Raw genomic sequence first — 18,347 nt, 5'->3', positions numbered from 1 at the left:
TCTTCCTATTTAACCTTCACATTGAAAGTCACCAAGCCCTGTAAGAAGCCTCTTGCAGCAATTCCTTCCTTCACTGCCTCTCAGGTCAGATCTTTCCAACTTCAATCACTGCAATGCATTTCTAAGTAACATCACCAACTCAAACGTCTTCTCATTGTATTCCATTTTGCATTTTGTGCCATTGGAATATTTCTTCTAAAATATTGATCTAAGCAACCCCATAAGACAGAGTAGAACTGCCCCATAGGGTTTCCAAGAAGCAGCTGGTGGATTTAAACTGCCACCCTTTTGGTTATCAGCCATAGCTCTTAACCACTGTGACGCCAGGGCTCGCCATGCAAAATAGCAAGTTTAAATACATTTAAAATAAGTAAGAAAAATGCAGTAAAGAAAAATTGCTAGAAGAAAAATAAGGTGGAATTAGGTAGAGTCACTGGATATGGTTAGCATGTTGTACTCTGCACACCTCTAGGGGGTGCCATTCATGACATGCACAATCATATGCAGCAGTTTGGGAGGTTAGTGAACAATAACACGTTTTCTACATTACTAAGTGTCAGGCAGTATTTAAAGTTCTTTATATGTATTACATCATTTAATCATGAATACTTTTTACTACCCTGTGAAATAGTCACTCTTCTGAACAATTACAATAAAGAAAATGAGACTCAGAGAGAGAAAGTGACCTTCCCAAATCATTCATTTCAGATTCAAACCAGGTCAGTCTGTCACGAAAGGCTGTACACTTAACCCTCTCACAATGGGAAACCTATTTGTCTATAGGCTTTGTAGGAGCCAATTCAAACAGGAAACAGTCACTTAAAAGTCACAATGTTAATTATATAGAAAAAAGTTGTTTGTGAGAACCATAATTGTCCCTGATTCTGAGGCCAGAGATCACTTCTGCCTGTTCATAACCGAAAAGACACCACTGAAACAACTGACAGGCTCCTTGATTCTTGTCATTTTCAGTTGCAATTGACTTGGATTTTAAATGATGCTCCAAAGATTGCTTCAAAGTACCCAAATTTATATCCTGTACTTAGATGAACAACAACAGCAAAAAAATCAACACATTCAGAATTTAATATACTGAGTAGATTTTTCAAATATTTAGTCATCAAGGTGAGATGCTTATACACCTGCTTCTCCCAGTAGCCTGGCTGCAGTTGAAACTCTCAGTCTAGCATGCACGCTGAATCTCTGCTTGCTGACAGTTCTTTTCTGATTAGTGACTTGGGTAAAAGCAGAGAGTCCTCAGCAACACATCTAGTTTCTTTGAAAGATCTGACTTATTGAGCCATTTATTCTGTAGATTTCTTGCCCTGTGTATTAGAATACTTCTATAAAGAGTTTTATAATACAATTCCATCCTTTTCATTACTGCACAAAAATATATATATATTTTAAGTAGCATCTTGTTACAAGATACTTTCACCTCATATGTTTCTGGTGTTTTCTAGAAAGGAAAGCATTTTTTTAGGTATTCATGTTATTGCACTGATAAAACTGGAAGAGGTAAGATCACATTCAAACAAAGATGTGGGAAATCATTGTTCTATTAAAAACTCAAGTCAATTCCACTGAAAAATAATGATTTAGAGATAAAACTATTCTTCCATAGCCAATTTATATAGTTAATGATTTTAAATATGGTTATAGTTGCTTACATTTTACATCATTAAATGAGTCATTATTCACGTGCCTTTCTGGAACCTGCTTTAAATGAGATTTAAAGTTGAGGATGCACTCAGGGTGAGATTCTGTGTTTATTTAATATTATTATTAGAGGGAGAAAAGGGAATGAAATATTTACTTAGGATATATTTCAAGGGTATTTGACAAATTCCTAAATTTGTTCAAATTTTCGAAGTTGGAGAATTCATCACTCACCTTTAAGACAGCTGAATAAAATTCTTTATCTTTCATTTTCTACTATTATTGTTAACCAGTTTTGGAGGGGACCTTATGCAAGATCTTTAAAATAAACCATTGAAATAAAATGCAAAAAAAAAAAAAAAACTGTGTGTATTTAGTGGTTTTGCAAGCCATTTTCAGATTTAAATCTTGCACTACATATCAGGCAATAATTTCGATTAGTTAGAAAGAAAAGTGTTAAGAAGTGTTTTCCTGAAAGCTGTGGGACGTGAGAAAAGAAGTCATGTACTTCTTGTCAGCCTAATCTAATTGAAAGCTCAGAAACAGAGTCACATTGCTGAACATATAATGCAATAACAAACAAGTTAGCAGCCCACAGATAAGTTAAATTGATGGTTTTCATCAGGTTGATATCATCAATGGCTCCATTTTCAACCTTTGGTTAATAACAGTTAAGCGACAAACAATATTTGCTGTCTCACTGGCATTCAAAATGTCAGGGCACAAATCAAGTGAATCTTAAGGAAAAATTGTTCGCTTCAGCCTGTCAGTATTTACTGTTGAATTGCTTTTGATTAATTCTGGTAGACATTCAAATACCTCCTCATAAGCCAGTTGGAAGTTCTCAACCAAAGCAAAAAGTATAAGAAAAAAAGTTAAAGATGGATGCACTTGGAAGTTGTTAAAATGTAAGATAATTCCAAAGAAAAAACTTCAAATTAATATTTAACTTTATATAACATTCTACTGAAAACTCTCCAGTACATTATATCATTGAGTTTTCTCAAAATATACCTGTTACGGTTGAGTAAATTCTGACTCATAGGGACACCATTAGGACACAGTAGAAATGCCCCGTAGGGTTTCCAAGGAGCAGCTGAATGATTTGAACTGCTGACCTTTTGGTTAACAGCCAAGCTCTTAACCACTGCACCATCAGGGCTCCTTTCTCAAAATACAGGAATATTTGATTGTCCCTAGGCGAGCAGAGATTGACAGAGTAATTAAATTCCCCAAGTCTATATCCTTAAAAAAAGTAAGTGGTAATTTAAAACTTGTACTTTTGTTTATTTGTTTGTTTATTTTTGGGGGGAGGGGTAGAGATATGAGTCACAAAGACAGTTTTTGTTTTTTTTTACCTAAATGTGTGGCTATATTTAGAGTGAAACTTTGGCTTGGCATACATCAAATGTAATGAGTTTACTTAGAAAAAGTAAACAGCTTTGTGCTTTAAAATGGTTTCATTTATTTCATTAATAATTGCCATAATTTATAAGTCTGAGAGGCACCCTGAAGATGTAACAACATTCCTTCAGCAGACTTTATTAGCAAATGTCACATTGCAGTTTTCTTCACATATAAACAGAAGCCTCCGGAGACAAAGATGAAACTTCTTACATGAAAGATTATACACTCTAAATGTCAGTCTCTTAAAATACTCTAAACCCTTCTTAGAGATAGTTAATGTAAATGGCCTAAAATGTGCTTCAAAGTACATTTCAAAGGACTTTTTTCCTCCTAGACAAACAGGTTGGCAGATTCATGAACAAGTTATGAAGCCAAACAACTCTATGAGCAATTATAAACAGTGCTTTTGAATGAGCATAAACAGAGGAACTCCATGAGGTATGAATAAATTGGCATGATACCATCTGCAATTAAGAACACCGTAACCCAGCTAATTGTTTTTGTTCATGATGGCTAGTAAATCCTTGTCCAGCTCCTGGAGGTGCCAGATGTACCCCTGATTGGCATAAATTAGATTTATGCATATGTGAAGCTTTGAATCTTATACTTTATGTCTCTGTAGAATGTTTAAGTATTTTTCTTTATGCTATATCTCAGTATTCTTAAGTGGAACATCCATTCAACATAAAGCATACATCTGAAAGTCCTCATTTTGAACACACATTTCTTAGGTGAGTTATTTTTTAACATCTTAAGGCAATTCTCATTTTCCAGTCATAAACTGATAGGTCAGTACATCACTTGTATATTTTGTTCCTCCTTTCCTATAATTTACAATATTTAATAACTTAATTCTAGGCAATTTAAAGAATTCATCAGTATAAAAACAGATGAACAGGTATGTATAGCAAACTTGTTCCTAGTGAGCACACACATATAAATACAGGTTTTGAGGCCTTGAACATAAATTTGCTACATAGCTTACTAACAATTGTACAGTTAAAGTGTAGACAAAAGATTTTATAAACCTTTAAAGTCAAGCAATAGACCCTAAGAATGTCAACAGAAGTGCAGGGTTGTAGAGCATTAGGGATTTAGCTGTCTGAGTTAATTCCATTCTTTTCAGATGATGTGTTACGGGAATTTCCATGCTGGACTCTACCCTAGCATTTCTCATCTCCTTGAGGCATATCTCATCTCTAAGATTTCTGTGTTGCAATTGTTATCATTAAAATCTAACTGTTTTAAGAGAATGCCTCATGCTTCCCAAACTATTTACATCCAAATTCAACTAATATTGAACAGCAAAGTTTTTTGAACTATACTAAACAATGTGAAGAAGGAACAGGGCATCAGGATTGGAGGATGACTAACTAACAATGTGTGCTATGCAGATGACACAACCTTCTTGCTTAAAGTGAGGAGGACTTGAAGCACTTACTGGTGAAGATCAAAGACCACAGCTTTCAGTATGGATTACACCACAACATAAAGAAAAAAAATCCTCACAACTGGACCAATAAGCCAAACATCACGATAAATGGAGAAAAGATTGAAGTTGTCAAGCATTTCATTTTACTTGAATCCACAGTCAACACCCATGGAATCAACAGCAGGCAAGAAATCAAATGACACATTGCATTGGGCAAATCTGCTGCAAAGGACCTCTTTAAAGTGTTGCAAAGCAAAGACTAAAGTGAGCCTGACACAGGTCATGGTATTTTTGATCGCATAATATGCAAGTAAAAGCTAGACAATGAATATGGAAGACTGAAGAAGAATTGACACCTTTGAATTGTGTTGGTGAAAAATACTGCATATACCATGGACTGCCAAAAGAATGAGCAAATCTCTCTTGGAAGAAGTACAACCAGAATGCCCCTTAGAAGCAAGGATGGCAAAACTGTGTCTCACATACTTTGGACATGTTGTCCGGAGGGATCAGTCCCCAGAGAAGGACATCATGCTTAGTAAAGTACAGGATCAGCAGAAAAGAGGAAGGCCCTCAATGGATTGGATTGATACACTGGGATTGATCAATACATTGGATTGATGCAACAATGGGCTTAAGCATAACAGCGATTGTAAGGATGGCTCAGGACCGGGCAGTGTTTTGTTCTGTGGTACATGGGGTGGCTATGAGTTAGAATAGACTCCACAGCACCTAATGACAACAACAAACAATGCAAATAGGGATAAAGACATAGCCAGCCATGAAATTACTTACGGTTTTATTGGAAAGGCAAAGCAAATGATTAAAACTTTTAAATGTTGACAAAGAAATTCAGGGGAATAGCACTGTTAAAATAGTCCTGGGAAAAATTAAAGATCTGAATAAATCTAAAGCAGCAGTGATTCACCTGAGATCTGGATTCTGCTGGTACAGGAAGCATGTGTATAGTGGTCAGGGAGGTCCCCTTCTCAGCCCTTCCCTGACATACATGGCACCGCCACAGTCATCACATAGGACCATCCTTTGAGATCAATAATTTAAGTGGAAGACCTTAGCCATTTGCTTCATTTTCAGTTGCTATTCATGTTTCTGCAAATCTGGAACATTCTATAAGTTTCCATTTTAGAAAGAGTGTTTTAATTGCTGCCTCCGTCATCAAAGGTTCCATATGTACATAAAGGGACTGACAATGTCTCAGAATTCTGCTCCTTTCCTTAAGGTCCCAGAAAAATGACAATTGCCACCAGAACATCCTAGGTCCCTGGGTGGCACAAGTGGTTTGCCCTGGACTACTAACCTAAAGACTGGTAGTTTGAATGGACCCAATGGTGTCATGGAAGAAGGGCTGGAGATCTGCTTCCATTAAGATTACAGCCAGGAATACCCACAGTCCTACTCTGTAACACATGAGGTTGCCATGGGTTGGAATAGGCTCTCAGCAATGTGTGTGTGTGTGTGTGTGTGTGTGTGTTTGTTTAGTGACTTTTAATAGCCCTGTATATATCTGGGGTTTTAGTCAAGGAGTCACTGGACTTCACACTGATCTCAAAGTAACTGCAAATAGTGCTTATTTATAATATAATGGTCTTTGATTTCGTGTTTATTTACTTTTTTTTAATTTTTAAGGAAAAAACAAATTAGTGTTGTTCTTATCTTGAAACAACTAATACACTGCTTTTTAAGTATAATAGATCACATATTTTTAGCACTGCAACAAATTATTACAGATGCTTTAATTGACATTTAATTTTGCCGTGCCTTGCTTCAAAATGGAGGCGCCCAGTGGTGCAGTGGTTAAGCACTTGGCTGCTAACCGAAAGGTTGGAGGTTCCAACTCACCAGACGCTTTGTGGTGGAAAGATGTGGCGGTCTGTTTCCATAATGATTTACAACCTTAGAAACCCTATGGGGCAGTTCTACTCTGCCCTGTAGTGTTGCTATGAGTCAGAATCGACTCAGTGGCAATGGATTTCTTGTTTTTGGTTGTTTTAAAATATTTACATCTTCTAATTGCATCTAGAGGTGGCTTTCAAAAACAAGGCTCAGTTCTATAGATGTTATATAAAAATAAATTTCTATGGAATGTACAATTTCACATCCTTAGGATATCCCAATTTCTTTTCCTTGTATTTTTGCTTCCTTATAACTCAGTAGAATCCACGTGATGACAACTGGTTTTTTTTTTTTTTTTTAAATAATTGAGTAACACCAATTGATTAGTTTTGTTTTCCTCTCTTATTTTAATTGTTACTTTTTTTTTTTTTTTCTTCCAAATGTTCCCTATTTTTTCAATATATGGAATCACTTCTGGAGTCTTTTAAAGGTTGAAAGCGGCAGTGTGGGCAAGCTGGTAAGTGATTTCATATCAAATTTCCACTTTTAATCAACTCACTCAACTCCTGAAAATCAATATTACTATAAGCAGATTTTACTACAAGTATTCTGCCAGAAAAGCTGCTGTTTGAATGAATTTTATGTGACTCTGTCCTTCCCTTAACCCCAACAGAGCTTCACGTTTTTAATAATTTATTAAGTTCATTTGCTAGGCGACTTTTACATTCTGGTGCAGTCTTATTGCCTAACAATTTTCTAATAAAGGGAATATTATTTTCCCAGGTTATCTGGTCACATCAGTTTCAATTTATAAACTGAGGAAGGAAACAGAAACCAAATGTTATAATATAGTGCTGTGTTCACATTTGGGGAAAACCGCTTAGAAAATGTAAGGACGTTATTGCCTTTCTTGCACGATAACTTTTTTGAAATAAATGTCATTAAGTCACAAATTCGGTATTTCTGCACTGCAGATAACTTGACGATGGAGAATAAAACTGAGATTGTGAAATACTGACATTTGGACAAGTCTCTAAAATGGGTAAGGTGAGTGGGTTTAGGCAAAGAGCATGAGCCAAGTATAGTAATGCGTTTAACTGGCTCTCTGGTATGTTTGTTCCACCTTTAGTTTCAGGGGGAAAAAGTGAATAGAGGAAAAAGGTGAGTGTGTGTATATTTTAGATTGGGCATTTGGTAAGAACTGTATTGTCCTAGAAAATAAATGAAAAGGGAACTAACAATTGTTGAGAGTCTACCATGTGTCAGGAATTGTGCTAAACACCTTAGGCATGTCTTCTCTTGTTTGAAGTTGTTACTATTATTTTAATTTTATAGTCAATAGACAGTAGAAAGTTTAGAGGAGTGGAAGTCAGATTTAAATCCAGATGTTTTTTATTCCATGCTCCTTCCAAAGCCATCATAAAATTTAAACCAAGAAGCCGTCCCAGGTGTAGTGAACACTAACCCCAAAACACTACCCACCTTCAAATTCCAAGGCTGACACAGTTTATGAGACCATCTTACAACCTCACTGTACCTCCATATTCTTACCCATGATCTAAGCTGTTTTCATGAAATGTCTTTAGATATCTCCTGATTATTATCACCTCCCTACCAAATGCTTCTATTCTTTATCATATTTGCTGCTTCCAACCAATGAAAACCTACTTTTCTAAAATTGTAAAAGTGTCATAAATAAGCAGAAGCAATATATATAGTAAATTTGAAAAGTCTTAGCTTAAACTATAAATGTTTGTATGTTGCTTGTCTTTAAAATTTTAGCACTCAACAGTCATTGTCCAAAAATAAACAGGTGTGATATATATGATGTGTGATGTTCAACATCATAGCAAAATATATACATATTTAGCTATGATATTGCACAGATTTCAGTAGAGATTCCACGCTAAGACAGACTAGAAAGAAAGGCCAGGTGATCTACTTCCAAATATCAGCCAATGAAAAAATCTATGTATCACAATGGTCAGATTCAGTTGTGCATGGGGTCACTGTGACTTGGGACCAACTCCATAGCAGCTAACAACCATAACAAAAATATATAGATTTTTATTGAACAAATGAATGAATAAATGAACAAATAAAGAGATACTTTTTTTTTTTTTAAGGGCTATATCTCCAAACCTAGAACAGTAGCTGGTACATCGAAGGCACTCAAAAATTTTTTATTCCCTTCTGTTTTAAACTCTTAACAACTTGCTATATTTCCAGTCTTATCATTATGGAGTCCCTGGATGGTGTAATCGGTTAAGGATTCAACTGCTAACTGAAAGGTTGGTGGTTTGAACCCACCCAGGTACCTTGGAAAAAAGGCATGACCCTCTACTTCCAAAAGACCACAGCCTTGAAAACCCTAAGGAGCGCAGTTCTACTCTGCACTCAGATGGTCATCATCAGTCACAATCAGCTCAAGGACAACTGGTTTAAACTGCAGGAAATGATAATTCTTCCTGCAGAGAGAAGTTATGTGTCTTCTGAATTTAATTAAAAAAAATAGGTGTCCCCTTAACTACAAAGTCTTTTAACATTTCATTGGATGATGCTTTTGGTGACAATGATGAAAATGAAGCAGTACTCTTTATTCTAAGGAATCTAAAATCCTTTAATTGAGAATCAAACTCTCAGCTACATCGGAAACATGGAATCAAGGAAACGATTTTTACCTTAATTTGAAATTTTTCTTTAAAGTTCATTGCAGTATTGTTTGTAAGAGAAACCAATATGAAACATCCTAAATACACTATTAAATAAATAAATAATAAGATAAATAAACTGTTGTATAGTCATACAAAGGAGCCCTGGTGGCGCTGCGGTTAAATGCTCGGCTGGTAATCTCGAGGTCAGTGATTCCAACCCACCAGCCACTCCTCAGGAGAAAAATACGGCAGTCTGCTTGCATGAGGATTTACAACCGAGGAAACCCTATGGGGCAGCTCTACTCTGTCTTAAAGGGTCACTATGAGTCGGAATCTATTTGACGGCAATGTTTTTTTTTTTTTTTTTTCCTGGTCATACGGTGGAGTACTACCTAGCACCTGAAAAGCCTGAGTATGAGTAAACATCATAAACATAACATTGAGTAAAAGGTAAAAATGAAATGGCACAGCAAATCAATGTGCTAACACGCATCTTTTCAAAAATGTTTTTTTCTTTGAAAATCTTCTATGCAGTAGCTACTGAAAGGCACTTGGCATACAACAGTGAACAAAATCATTAATACAAATTTTGAAATAGATATTCTATATTACCATGCAGGTATATAACTAAGTTTGTGTAAGTGACTGTCATATTCTTTTCTGTATATTCGGGAGTTTAATTGTTTTAAAAGTAAAGTTATTTTAATAACCCTATTGCCTAGTAACTGTTGTATAAATAAGTAACAAAATGACAGCACTTTGGTGACAGCAAGTTGAGAAAATTGGTCTTTGATCAAAACAGGAGGGAGTAAAAAGAAATGCCTCATTGGGAAACATGGAAAGGAAAACATCCTGTACTTGAACAATTCAGCATTTGACTTGGCACTCTTTGCTTTCAGTTTCAGCATTGACTTTTCAGTCCTTCCAACTTCCTCCATGCGGTATGTCTGCCTCTCCGGTGGCTCCAGCTCCCGTGCCCGTACGTTGGCTGTATTTGGCAGTCGTGGTATAAGACATAAGCCAAGTGCCTCAATCTGTTTTTTTTTTTTTTTTTTTCCCATTGATTCTTTCTTTCCTCTATGTTCTTAAAGCAACGTCTAGTACTTCAGCTCATTCCTTGGCAACTTCTATCTTGCTTGGACCACCATCAATAATGGTGTTAACACAAAGTGACTACTGCCAAAAACTCAGGTTGTGTGCCACCAGTGGCCTTGCCGGTCATCAAGCCAGAGCACCTGCTGCTGGTGCAGAATCAGGCTGTTGATAAAACTATAATCCCTTTGTGGCGCTCCAGCTTAGTTTAGAAAGCAACCGCAGGCCGCGTAAAATGTTTTGTGGAAGGAGTTAAGACATTCCCGGGATTTTTTTTTTTTTTTATATAATCTTCTTTGTACATTTTCCTAATCATAAGCAATCACTTTGATGCATTTCAGAACTAGCAGAGGGGTAAGTTAATTCTCCAAACTGGATGTATGACTCAAAGAGCTTCTTCGCACTCCAAGACACTTTAGCTGTCAACTCTGACTTTCTTATGTTCATTTCATCAGAGCGCCTTCTTGGGAGTTATTTGAAGCAGAGTTTCTCAGATAGGACTCTCTAATCAAATAATGGCTTCTTCCCTTAAACTTTCTGTTGACATTAATAATATTGTTCAAAAACCATTCATCAGTGATTCGAGTTTCCCTCTCTCTACCTGCCAACAGTTCTTGGCTGTTTCCAAGCTCAAAAGAAATGAAGTTTTAATTGTTTTTGGGGAATCATGGCTTAGGCAATAAAAAATGACTTTGTAAAAAAAAATTGTGTGTTCTGAATGCTAATGCTGTCCTTAAAAGAAAAGAAACTCAGCTAAAAATACATTTACTATGCAATCCCTCACTAAATCTCAGGCACATGGTAATGGGTTGTGGTTTATGGATTTGTCACTATATTTAGAAGTGCAATAAAACATTAATAGTCCATGTCACTACAAAATATAGACCACATTCTGGTAAAATGAAAATACTAACAAGATACCTAGGCCATTTTCATTAAGAGCTTGAATAAGAAAATATATAAGGATATCACAGATCTTACATTTATCAAAGCACATGCCTTCTTCACATGTAAAAGCAAAATTTAGAAAATACTTTCCTTTTCTATACTTACAGAGTAAAACCCCTGGTGGCACGGTGGTTAAGAGTTTGGCTGCTTACCAAAAGGTTGGCAGTTCGAATCCACCAGGTGCTCCTTAGAAACCCTGTGGGGCAGTTCTACTCTGTCCTATAGGGTCGCTACGAGTCAGAATCGACTTGACGGCAACAGTTGGGTTTTTTGTTTGTTTGTTTTAGCTAAAAAAGTTGGTGTGCATGATGCTTATAGTTAGCACACATGTATATCAGATGTGTTCTGGATTTATAATACATGATCTATAACACATCAAAAAATTAAATAAATGCACAGAAAAATCCAAAAGTTCTCAGAAAAACAGATGAAGCTATGTAGAAAGTATTTAAAAATACTCTAGGAAGAGTATGCACAAACAAAGGTAAAACAGCCAAAACAAAGATAATTCAATCTAAGTCTCATAATCAAATGCATACTTAATCAGCCTTTTCCTTGGCCTTTACAAATGGTTTTGGCTTGCTTTCTGTTGAAGGAAATCCGTTTTTGGCAAAGGTTTTATACACAAGAGATCTGGTTTATTTTGATAAAATTAAAATTTAAAGACCACTTCTCTCCATTATTGTGTTGGTGTCTGTAAGACTTCCAAGTGAAGGGGATGATTTAGACATATGGATGGGGTTAAGATGCCATCTGTACCCTGCATGGGGCCTCATACATACTAAACATTGGGATAGCTTTTCAATCAACACTTCTCCAAACTGAAAAGTAGAAGAAAGGGAAACTCAAGCTTCAGTTATAACTACCAGGAAATTGCAAGAATATAGCACACAGATATTCACACATTTACATAAGAGATATTCCAGAAAATGTCACCTTGGAAAACCAATGGAATTATTAGAACAATAAATTTAATCCTGTAGATTCTTGAGTTAACTAGTTATACATATTTATAAGGTGTCTCTAGAAGAAAAAAAAATCATCGTTATTACCTATACTGATAAGATTGTGAAAGCCATTTTTTAAAGATAATTCTTTCCAGTTTTTTTGTGACAGAATCAACATTGTTATTACTGTTTTTTTCCTATTCTTCAGTGAAAGGTGGTCTTTCTTAGCTACTGTTTGCTACAAACCATGAAATTAGCTCATCTTTAGTTTAAGGTATATAATTGACATCCAAAGCAATAGAACCCAGGCTTCTTCATCCAGATATATTAATAATAATATCTAAGTCCTTTCTAATTAGCAACACATGAGCACTTATAAATAACTGATAAAAACACTGCGGGATTAAGAAACAAAGGGAATATAATGATATCTTTCTCACACACACTATCAAGAATGCATTTACGGTCTGCACTCTTAGAGTTAGGACTGATTTTATGAGCAAAAAAGTAAACATGAGAAGTACCTAAAAGACCATTCATCACCTTTTTCTTAGCCTTCAAATATTTTGCCTCAAGACTGGCTTTGTGTTTACAAATATAGATTTATGTTCATGGGACTAAACATTAAATTGAATTTTGAATAGCACCTACTATTAACATAACATTAGTGATACAATTTCTTACGAGGAATCGATTCTCTGTAGGTGTGACACATGGGATACAGGATAAGGAATGGACTCACTGATACATTAAATGAAACCCTTTGATGTTGAGCTGATTCTGACTCATGGATACCCCATGTGTTACAGAGTAGAACTGCTCCATAGGGTTTTCAAGGCTGTGACCTTACGGAAGAAGATCACAAGGCCTGTCTTTCAAGGCACCTCTGGATGGGTTTGAACCAACAACCTTTTGGCTAGTAGTCGAGAACTTAACCATTTGCACCAACCAGGGACTCCTATACATACATATATGACTGTGTGTATGCATTCATATGTAGTTTTTAATTCAAGTTACTTATTTTTATTTATAATTTGGGTTTATTCTGTAGGGAATATTGAGGCATTAAGACAAATTTGATTGTTTGTAGCATAACATTTGCCTACCTTCTTTAAAAGGAACAGGAACTGACTTGTGGATTTATAACTCTTCACCCTGCCTCTTGCTGATCGCTTTTTCTAGTGTTCGTTATGCAGTCACAAGGTTACAGCAAAGTGACATGAAAATGGTATTAAAATAATAAAGCCAATAATTCAGAGTAAATGGTTTAGGAGCCCTGCTTGAATACCTCTCAAATTCATTCATGAATAAAGAATCTTGCTTTATGGGACTAAATATGTTGTCAAAATCTAAAAATTTATTCACATTGACAGTGTGAATTATTTTCTGCGTTCAGCAATTTTGATGCCTGTCCTGATTTGTAAATCACCGTATAGTTGCCTAAACAGGCACAGGATATTATGTGCTTTGTAAAATGATCACTAATGATTTTCTGTACTGTTGTTCTTAATGAGAGAATACGAAAGTTACTCAGAGCTACGATTGTGAAGTAAATCACTTCTCAGCTGACCTACAGCAATCTGTGCTCTCTTGAAACTGAGTTGATGAACGTTAACATGTTTTGAGATGTTTCAAGATTTAAATAATGAGTGCTACCACTGTAAGTTGCATGGAATTTCACAATTTATTTATATCCCCATAGCTCTTTTTTTTTTTTTTTAACTTTTATTGAGCTTCAAGTGAACATTTACAAATCAAGTCAGTCTGTCACATATAAGTTTACATACATCTTACTCCGTACTCCCACTTGCTCTCCCCCTAATGAGTCAGCCCTTCCAGTCTCTCCTTTTGTGACAATTTTGCCAGCTTCCAACTCTCTCTATCCTCCCATCCCCCCTCCAGACAGGAGATGCCAACAGTCTCAAGTGTCCACCTGATATCATTAGCTCACTCTTCATCAGCATCTCTCACCTACCCACTGTCCAGTCCCTTTCATGTCTGATGAATTGTCTTTGGGGATGGTTCCTGTCCTGTGCCAACAGAAGGTTTGGGGACCATGACCGCCGGGATTCCTCTAGTCACATCCAGACCATTAAGTATGGTCTTTTTATGAGAATTTGGGGTCTGCATCCCACTGATCTCCTGCTCCCTCAGGGGTTCTCTGTTGCGCTCCCTGTCAGGGCAGTCGTCGATTGTGGCCGGGCTCCAACTAGTTCTTCTGGTCTCAGGATGATGTAGGTCTCTGGTTCATGTGGCCCTTTCTGTCTCTTGGGCTCTTAGTTGTCATGTGACCTTGGTGTTCTTCATTCTCCTTTGCTCCAGGTGGGTTGAGACCAATTGATGCATCTTAGATGGCTGCTTGTTAGCATTTAAGACCCCAGACGCCACATTTCAAAGTGGGATGCAGAATGTTTTCATAATAGAATTATTTTGCCAATTGACTTAGAAGTCCCCTTAAACCATGGTTCCCAAACCCCCGGCCTTGCTCCGCTGACCTTTGAAGCATTCATTTTATCCCGGAAACTTCTTTGCTTTTGGTCCAGTCCAGTTGAGCTGACCTTCCATGTACTGAGTATCGTCCTTCCCTTCACCTAAAGCAGTTCTTATCTACTAATTAATCAGTATAAAACCCTCTCCCACCCTCCCTCCCTCCCCCTCTCGTAACCACAGAAGTATGTGTTCTTCTCAGTTTATACTATTTCTCAAGATCTTATAATAGTGGTCTTATACAATATTTGTCCTTTTGCCTCTGACTAATTTCCCTCAGCATAATGCCTTCCAGGTTCCTCCATATTATCCCCATAGCTCTTTTAATTTACCTTAAATTTTTTGAAGCATAAGATTGTCTAAGGTAACTTTATAGGAATTTAATATGTTATGGATATAGTTTTTAAGGTTATATATTTTTAAAGTATATAATATACTCCGTAAGGAATCCTGGTGGCACAGTGATTAAGCACTCAGTTGCTAACTGAAAAGTCAGTGGTTTGAACCTACCAGCCTGCTCTGCAGGAGAAAGATGTGAGAATCTGCTTCCATAAAGATTATACCTTTGGAAATCCTATGGGGTAGTTCTTCTCTGTCCTATAGGGTCACTACAAGTCAGAATCAACTCGACGGCACATAACAACAAGAAAACAACATAAGTGATATGAATCATAACATATGAATAGATACAAAAGATAAACAGGCACTACCTTCTAGTTACATTTTATGTCTCATTCTGGGTTTCATTTAAATATATTTCCAATTCATAAATGAAAATTAGAATTCAATCTATACATTATTGTTGTCAGTTGCCACTGAGTCATTTCTGACTCATAGTGACCCCATCTACAAACCGGGTATATATATATATATATTTAAGTTAATAAAGAATAATTTAAACAATGATGTATGATCTCTGTCATGTATGTAACTTTGGAGAAATGATTTCAAATATCTCTTGAAACAAAAGACAACCTGAGTGTGTATTCAACAGAAATCTTTAAAGTAATGCTATGTCCCACGTAATTTACTTTTTTTTTTTTTTTCTCCTAGCAAACATAATGAATAACAATTTAAAAGTGTAATACAGACTTAGGGTGCAAATCAAAATAACACCAAATTTCAAGGCAGATTCATTTCCCTCTGACTTTCATGCATGTCACCTCAAGGCCTAATTACTTTTGGTTATGTGAAGTATGTTTAAATTAAATCCAAGAAATCCTATTGAAAGATAAGAAATAACACTATATACCCCATCTGCCTCTCCTTGTAACTAGTTTCATCAGTAGCCCAACCAAGGTAGCTATTTTAAATCAAGAAAAACAGCATCTAGGATGTTATAGGGAAAAAAAAGAAAAAGTATTTTGCCTTGTATATGCCAACCACGAAACAGGGCATGTGATGAAAGCAACCTGGATTATTTTAAATTGTTAGAAAGCTTCAAATACCCTGGCAATTATCCAAGGCCATGTTCTGAGTTCTAAGTATAATGCAGGTTACTTAAAACACACTTTGTTTGCCAAATATTCAAACAATTGGTGTATTTTACTGGAATGACTTGCCCTAACTCTGCATTTTACCTCACATGTAAAAACGCAGTGCAAGTAGCGCCCAACTTAGATTTTCTTAAATAAAATGACCATACTTTAGCTTTACTTACACAGTGATTAGCAATCATGGTTTCTGAGACAAGTAAAGAAGAGTCAGGAGAAATTTATGTCAATGTTAAGACAAAATAAATGAAAAATTCCTCTTTATGCCCTTTGATTCAGGTGCATATTTTAGCAAAGAAAGAAAAAAGATAATTTCCTGTACATCGGTATATAAAGCTGTGGGTTGTTTTGCTTGTTTGTTTCTCTATTTTTAAGTAGATGAAGCTATTTCAAACCACTTTAAACTTCTAGCATCATGTTTTGTCACCTTTACCTTCTCATTTACTGAGCTCTCAAAAATAATACAACAACACCTTAGAACACAACTAATATTAATTTTGAGGGATAAACTGTGGAACAATTTACTACCTATTTACCACGTTGGGGCTTTATTCCAAGTTCCCACATATGCTACCACTTTCCTTTTTGACCCAGCACAAATTCTTTGGAGCTTTTCTGATAAAAACAGCTGTGTGAATAACTTGTTACGTGACATGCCCATCGAGGATAAGGTTCATGGATGCTTTTTCCTGGAGGCATTAAGTAGACCTTTTAATAACACTTTTCCTAAAATTCTAGTATTATTGCTGGAGGAGACGGGTTTGGGAGCCAACTCCATGGAGTTATTCTTGGGCCCCAAACTAGCTCCCTGAGTCAGACTCTCTGGCAATCAGGTCTCAGGGAAGTACATTTTCAAAATGTTTCTCAGAAATTTTTACATACACTTAAAATTTGGGAACCACTGGTATAGAAGAGAATATTATAGTTAGGGGTGATTTACACATTCCATGTGTATTAAATAAATAGAATCATAAAATTCTAAAGTTTTATAAAAAAAAATTGAGGCCAAAATTAAGCAATTTTTTCCAAGGGACAATAAATATTAAGCATAACAAAGTGGTTCCAATTGACTTTATTTATTTTTTTTAATCAATCTGACCTATAACACTTAATAATTATATATCCATGGGAAAGCTAAGCTCCTAGAGGCCCCCCCAGTTTCTTTCTGTATACAGTTATACAGTTAAGAAGGATATTATTGACCTAATTATTCTTTCTTTTTTTTTTTTTTTAAAGAAATAAATGCATGGCCATAACTGATGACTGCCTTGATGGGGAACACAACAGAGAACTCCTGAGGGAGCAGGAGAACAGTGGGATGCAGACCCCAAATTCTCATAAAAAGACCAGACTTAATGGCCTCACTGAGACTAGAAGGACCCCAGCGGTCAGGGTCTCCAAACCTTCTGTTGGCCCAGGACAGGAACCATTCCTGATGTCAAGTCGTCAGACATGGATTGGGCTGGACAATGGGTTGGAGAGAGATGCTGATGCGGAGTGAGCTACTTGCATCAGGTGGGCACTTGAGACTATGTTGGCATCTCCTGTCTAGAGGGGAGATGGGAGGGTAGAGGGGGTTAGAAACTGGCAAAAGGGTCACGAAAGGAGAGACTGGAAGGAGGGAGAGGGCTGACTCATTGGGGGAGAGTAAATGGGAGCATGTAGTAAGGTATATATAAGTTTATATGTGACAGACTGACTTGATTTGTAAACTTTCACTTAAAGCACAGTAAAAATTATTTTAAAAAAAGAAATAGAACAGATTACTTACAGTATCTGTTACGTCATACATGCTTCGTAAATGATCATCATCTGCATCAAGGTCCTCACTAACCTAAAACCAAACCAAACTCAGTGCCGTCGAGTCGATTCCGACTCATAGCAACCCTACAGGAGAGGGTAGAACTGCCCCATAGAGTTTCCAAGGAGTGCCTGGCGGATTCGAACTGCTGACCCTTTGGTTAGCAGCCGTAGCACTTAACCACTGCGCCACCAGGGTTTCCAGATTGTCTTGTCACTAACCTACTGGTGCCAATTCCAACCCTTTGTCTAAAATACATCTAGTTTTTGTTTTTACTTGGACAGTTATCAGCTGACTTAGTTATCCCTAATATTGTTTTGTTTACTTAAGTATTCTAATGAATCATTTTACCCTAACTGTGAGAAAATAAGTTAAATTTCCAGGGATATGATATTAATAACATATACCAAGACATGTGTAGTCAAGAACATAAAATCTTAATAATACATTCCTAAAGGAACACATAATTTTGGAGTTCTTTTCCAATGAGATTATCATGCATAATTTAAGTCTTTTAAAAAAGTTTTCAGAGTGATGTAATTATTAAAAGTTTTATGGATTATAATATTTGAG

The 18,347-nt window shown here is 36.3% G+C and overlaps 1 protein-coding gene across 3 annotated transcripts in view; it reads right to left on the bottom strand.

Moving 5' to 3' along the window:
• The window catches only part of CADM2 (cell adhesion molecule 2), a 1,167,413-nt gene that overhangs the window by 509,038 nt on the left and 640,028 nt on the right, over window positions 1-18,347 (bottom strand). The window lies entirely within an intron of this gene.

This window comes from Elephas maximus, chromosome 18, assembly GCF_024166365.1.
Source record: "Elephas maximus indicus isolate mEleMax1 chromosome 18, mEleMax1 primary haplotype, whole genome shotgun sequence".
In the NCBI taxonomy this organism is placed as follows: domain Eukaryota; kingdom Metazoa; phylum Chordata; class Mammalia; order Proboscidea; family Elephantidae; genus Elephas; species Elephas maximus.
This window is presented reverse-complemented; position numbering and strand designations above follow the sequence as displayed.